The sequence below is a fragment of the Arabidopsis lyrata genome, assembly GCF_000004255.2.
Source record: "Arabidopsis lyrata subsp. lyrata unplaced genomic scaffold ARALYscaffold_3, whole genome shotgun sequence".
NCBI classification, from domain to species: Eukaryota; Viridiplantae; Streptophyta; class Magnoliopsida; order Brassicales; family Brassicaceae; genus Arabidopsis; species Arabidopsis lyrata.
Window position 1 is genome coordinate 19,872,965 of NW_003302553.1, and position 5,697 is coordinate 19,878,661.

The 5,697-nt window shown below is 45.4% G+C and overlaps 1 pseudogene; it reads left to right on the top strand.

The window, feature by feature from the left end:
* Nucleotides 1–1,883: 1,883 nt before the first annotated feature.
* Nucleotides 1,884–5,697, top strand: LOC110230141 (annotated as a pseudogene).

Here is a 5,697-nt window from a genome sequence, read left to right on the forward strand (position 1 = left end):
ATCGTGAAGCTCGTCACACTTACTTCTCAAGTCAACGAGCTGGGGGGCTAACTGTTGGGGTCGGATTCCATTCCTCAAATACCGAGCCGGACTTAGGACACTTTAAGGAGCTTCCGAAGACACCTCGGGGAAGTATATCAATCACCTCGGTGCAGCAAGCCATTCCCCTCGGGAGAATGTATCAATCGCCTCGGGATCAACAGGCAAGCTCGGAAACCTGAACCGGCTCTTCAAGTACCCAAGCCGGTTCACGCCAGGACACCCGAGCTGGTTCCCTCCGCATACCCGAGCCGTTTCTCCTCGGAAGCCTGGGCCGCGCCTCTCTTATCTCTGAGCCAAACACCGATCAGCTTCCGAATTACCCGAGGAGAATTCATGATTTACCCGAGGTAAAGACTTAGTAAATATTCATCTTCAAAGTACCATTTCCAAACAAGGCGTCATTTCCGAAAAAGAGGGATCATTTCCGACAGACTCGGAAATGATGAGGAAGAATCTCGAAGGATCGACTTAAATCAGGAAATCTTCCAAGAAATTCCGAAGAATAAGGAAACTATCCTAAATCCGCGATATTCCAAGCCGACTTCAAGATAAATGGAAATCTTCCGAGAATATCGCTGGAGAGGCGGTTTACCATCCCTATATATAGAGACTCAAAGCTCACACAGGGAGGGAGGCAAGATCACTCTAGAATTTACACTACGCAAAGCTCTCACAGCACAAACATCTTTTTCTTTTACGATCAAACTCTTGTACGATCAAAGTCATCTTTTTCTTAATAATATCAAGAACACCATCTTTGGTATCAATTGATTCTGTCGTTCTTTGACAATTCTCGCAAATCGTATCTCTAAATTAAAACCCTAGACAAATCTCGATTGTGTTAGTTTCGACTTCCACACACGAAGCCCTAGCCACCCGAGGTAACAAAAACCTTCACTGTCTTTGTCCGCTTTTGATCTCATCGTCACCGAGATAAATAACCTCATGTTTAATAATCAATCGGCTAATGATTATTGTGGAAGTCGGATTCGCACACTCAAGTATTTTTATTAAGTAGGAAAGATTACTCTTGAGGGACAAAAATGAATGTGTAAAAAGCTTATAAGTTGCTACAAAAATTGCTATAGTATTTCTTCTTCGAGGAAAAGATCCCCTTTACATGACCATTCGCCCTTATATTTATACATAGAAAAATGTCAATTAAATGGCTAATTAAGTACACTTATTCTCTCTTAAATGCGTCCGTTTTGATCTTTGAGATTTAATGCTCAACGTTCAAATTTGAATTAATTCCGATCTTCGTAGGCTTCGCCCTTCAGCCCAAAAGCCCCGAACTGAAATGATCTTTAACTTCGACTTCGTCTCCTCCTCGAGGTTAAACCACTCCGATCCCTCTTCGTGGTATAACCACCTCGACTAAGTTCTTGGGCTTATAAGTCTATCGGGCCTTGTCCTCTATGGGCTTCTGTCCTTCCTATGTGGCAATCTTTGGTTGGTCCCAAACTACCCGTGCGGGATCCGACACCAACAATTAGCCCCCCAAGTCTTCCGAAGTGCTACCTCAATTCGGAAGATTTTAATGCTGAAATGACCAAAGATTGCGCTTGAGAATCTTCTGATTTCCCGCCGAAAATCTCATCACTCCTTTAATTTTGGCACTAGCCATTTTTAACCGAGTGACATCTGTCATCATTATGACCGTATATTAATTAATTACTATTAAAACGGGAAAAAACCTTCCCACTTCCCACACAACTTCCGAGGCGGTTCCATCATTTAGCTTGTGTAAGGTAACTTCCTTTCATCATCATTTTCTACTTTTACTTTTGCGCTTTAATCAAAACTTATCTCTACTTTTCTTCGCCGAATCTTGAATTTTTTATTTTTCTCCGATGACTTCCGATTCTGAGAGACCTGAGTCTCCGTCTTACGACGAGAGACGTTCTAGCAACGACGAATGCACTCGTTCTAACGACATTGCTGGTCCGCATTACAAATCCACCTGTACTCTTCAATCCCTCGAGCGATTAAAGGGGCTTTGCCAAATTCCTTTTGGAATCATAGCGGAAGCGTAGATAGCCAACCCTACGGAATCCCCGGAGAACCACCGCGATGGCTACTTTTGTGTTTATGAAATCTACTCCAAGGGCTGCGGATTGACCTTCCCCCTTCCCGAAGCCCTAGTTCGATACTTGGCGGCTCTTGAGATTGCTTTACCTCAACTAACCCCCAATCTCCTCCGAACCATCCTCGGGATCATAACCGTTGCGACAGAGGCTGGCTACGTTATTGGAGTCCCCGAGCTGAATGAACTGCTAAGCGTGAGAAGTTCATCAAAGAAAACAGGGTACTTCTCGGCGTATCCAAATGCCAACAGGAACATCATTTCGCACCTCACGAACAAGGATGAAAACTGGCACCATCCTTGGTTCCTGATTAAAAAAACTCCTGCTTCAATTGGAAATCTTTCCGATGTACTCCCATCGAAGTGGTCTGCGAAGCCTGGTAGAAATTAGGTCGTATATTACTTTCCTGGTTATTTTATTTTTACTGACCGAACTCGTTGTTTCACTTCGCAGCTTTCATCGCTTCGACTCTTCCGACTGAAGAATTCATCAAGTTCTTCAAAACAATCCTTAAAGGGGAAACCCTTTGGAATTCTTTCACCCTCGATCGGTTCGTTGAAGCCAATCGAAAACTCAGGATGAGCCCTCCCAATCAACTTCATCGTCTTCCGCCCCCTCCCTCAACCCAGCGAATGTCAGCTCGGGCCCTCACTGCCCATCGTAAGAAGCTTTCCAAGCCGATAGCTGAGGCTTGCGATGAAAACAAGGCGTTCCTTGCGGCCGCCATTAATAAAAAAGACTATAGCAGGACCCTGCTGGTCGATGACAATAGCACCGAGGGAGCCAGATCCGTCGCTGCTTTCAGATTAACACCTCGCCGTGAACGTCATGAAGAACGTTCTCCTCGGAGGGTTCGATCTCCTCGTCGTGACTCTCCTCGTCCTCACCGAGATGATTTTGGCAACAAACCGCTTAAGAACTTGGTTCGCAAGAAGAGAGACAAGTCATCTCGCAGTGATTCTTCTCCGCGAAGGGAGAAATCGAGGGCCCGGACTGACCGTTCTCCTCGATCGTCCTCTCCTACTGAACCAATGGGTCCTCCTGCTCCCGTTGACATGTCTTCCTCTTCTCAACATGGTGGCAAGTGGACTGCCCGGAGCGCATCTCCCCAGAAGGAAAGTTCTGGACCTCAAGATGTTCTCTCGAAGTCAAAACCTGCTCTTGTCCCCCAGATCAAATCTCTTACAGGTGACGAATTTGCATTCTTAAAGGTTTTCACCCCATCTTGATTCAAAATCTTACCATTCCCCTTCTTCTACCTTCACAGCTATGGAAAAAGAAGGTAACGTCTTCCGATGCTTTAAGACCCGATTGTGTCTGATCCTGCCGGAATTCGACAAATGGTGTCCTGCAATTCGCGAATGCTATTTACTCATGCGTATCATTCGTCTCGGGTTAGTTTCTCCAAGTTTTTTTTTTTGGTTTCGCTATTACCCTTCATACTGACTCTCCATCCCGAATTTATATGAAATGTTAGGCAAACAGCGAACTCAACGATATAGTTGAGCACTACGAGGGACTGTTTCTTAGCCAGCTACAGGAGATTGGTTCGTTGAAAGGCAAGCTTACGATCTGGAGGACAAGGTTGACGGTCTAACATCCGAGCTTGCGAAGATAAAGGGGGAGCTGCAGGACCAGTACGACCAGAATTACAAGCTCCAGGATGAACTTTCTGGTGTTCAGGGTAGACTTCATGAATCTGAATCATCCGCCGATGCCCTAAACAACCAACTTACTGAGCTTCACGCGAAGTACCAGGCGATCGCCAAGTTGCGTGATTCCGAGTTAGCAAGGTCAACATCGAAGGCCAGGAAAGAGGTCAAGAGATGCGTGATGGAATTGATCCAAGGGGCCATCCGCTTTATTCAAACTGAGAAATCTAGGTCAGATCTGGAATCTGACATCAAAGAGCACGAGAGCAACCTGATCCTGTTGGATCAGATCCATGACAAAGATTTCTCTGAAGCGCAAGAAAGGTCCGAATTGACCGCTAATTTATCTGAAAAACGGAGTCGCTTGGCAGCTCTTCCTGCTTCAACCTTCAACCCACAGCACTTCAAGGAATTCTTCACTGAATCACCTCCCCCAAGTGAATCGGGTCTAGACTGGGCAGGTAATCTCCAGTTCTCGATACTTACTATCTTTTTCTTGCCTTATTATTATTATTATTATTTTCTTTTGTTGACTGGAACTGTCCTTCCTAGGCTCAATTGAGGCGGAAGATGCCGCCCCTCCCGTTCCAGCTGCACCGGAGGTCACCCCGATGGATGGTTGTACTGTGGAGAGCGGACCAGGAGCTTCATTTGATCAAGCACTAGCCAAGGAGGTGAATAAAACTTTGACAGCCGAGACGGAGTCCGAGGTGGCTGTTAATCCGTAGTGGCTGTGTCCACTCTAAATTGGGGATTGTCCCATTAATTTCAAAACTTAAATTTGAACATGTTTTTGCCTAAGGAGGCTTTTTTGTCATTTTACAAAATATTTGCCGAGGCTTTTAAACTTTTTTAGGTCATGATCCCAAGAGGGTTTGGTTAAAACTATGTGCGGGTTTGCAAAGTCCGCTTTTAACCTTTTGTGGCCTTGTGGTTATGCTTTCAAGAGTTTTAGGCTGATCAGGCCTTTCTCTTTAGAATGTGAGAACTGAGCTCGGCTTAACGCGAGTTCCCCACTTCGGGTTTGGTCAACTCGGTGAATTTGTTGGGCCTGGGCCTTAAAAACTTTTATAGTTAATGATGCGACGTTTGCTTTTTCCTTTCTCATTTCTTGAAAGTAGGAAAAGCGGCTCGTCTTTAAGGCAATAACTGCCTTTTCTTGATTTCCAAAAATGGTTTAAGTTACTAGGGCACGCCACCATTAATGATTCTTTGTTTCCAAGACAAACCCTATTCCTATTATAAATAGGAGATTGTTTGCCTTTGATCTCTCCTCAAGAAACTTCATAATTCACTCGATAAGCACCATATCAATAGAAAACAAAAACGTAGTCCCCGTTGATCCCGGCAGCCCGCTTTTTCTGTCTGGTGATGGTTTTGAGCCGGCTGGTGTTCTCTTCCTGCACGCCGTGTTTCACTTCCATTCAAAAGAAAAGAAAGAGGCTTGCGATTTCCTGGATAAGGTTTAGTACTTATCTTCTTTGAACAAAACTTTCCGCTTTCTTCTTTTTACCTACTTATCTTTATTCTAGGTCGTCGACAAGCACCGTCGTTTATGTGACGAGAGGCAGCGGCTAGGTAACAAAAGGCAAACACTAGAGGCTCGCATCGCTCGTGTGGAGAGGAAGATAAGAGCTCTGGAAAGTGACCCCTTTCAATGGGAATGGCGGAACTTTGATTCTGTTGCTGAGATCCCGAAGATGCTCCGGATGTATCTCCGTGCTAAGGGAGTTCCGGGGCCCGTGAATGCCCCGGTCTATACCGCTCCATCTGATAGCGAAGAAGAAGACGAGGAAGATGCCAGCACCCGTGGGAAACGCGTTCGGGATCATCCCGAAGTGGATGCCAAGAACAAGGCGTCCACTTCGAACACTAAACCGGCGATGAAGGAACCTGTTCCTGAGCCTCTTCCATAA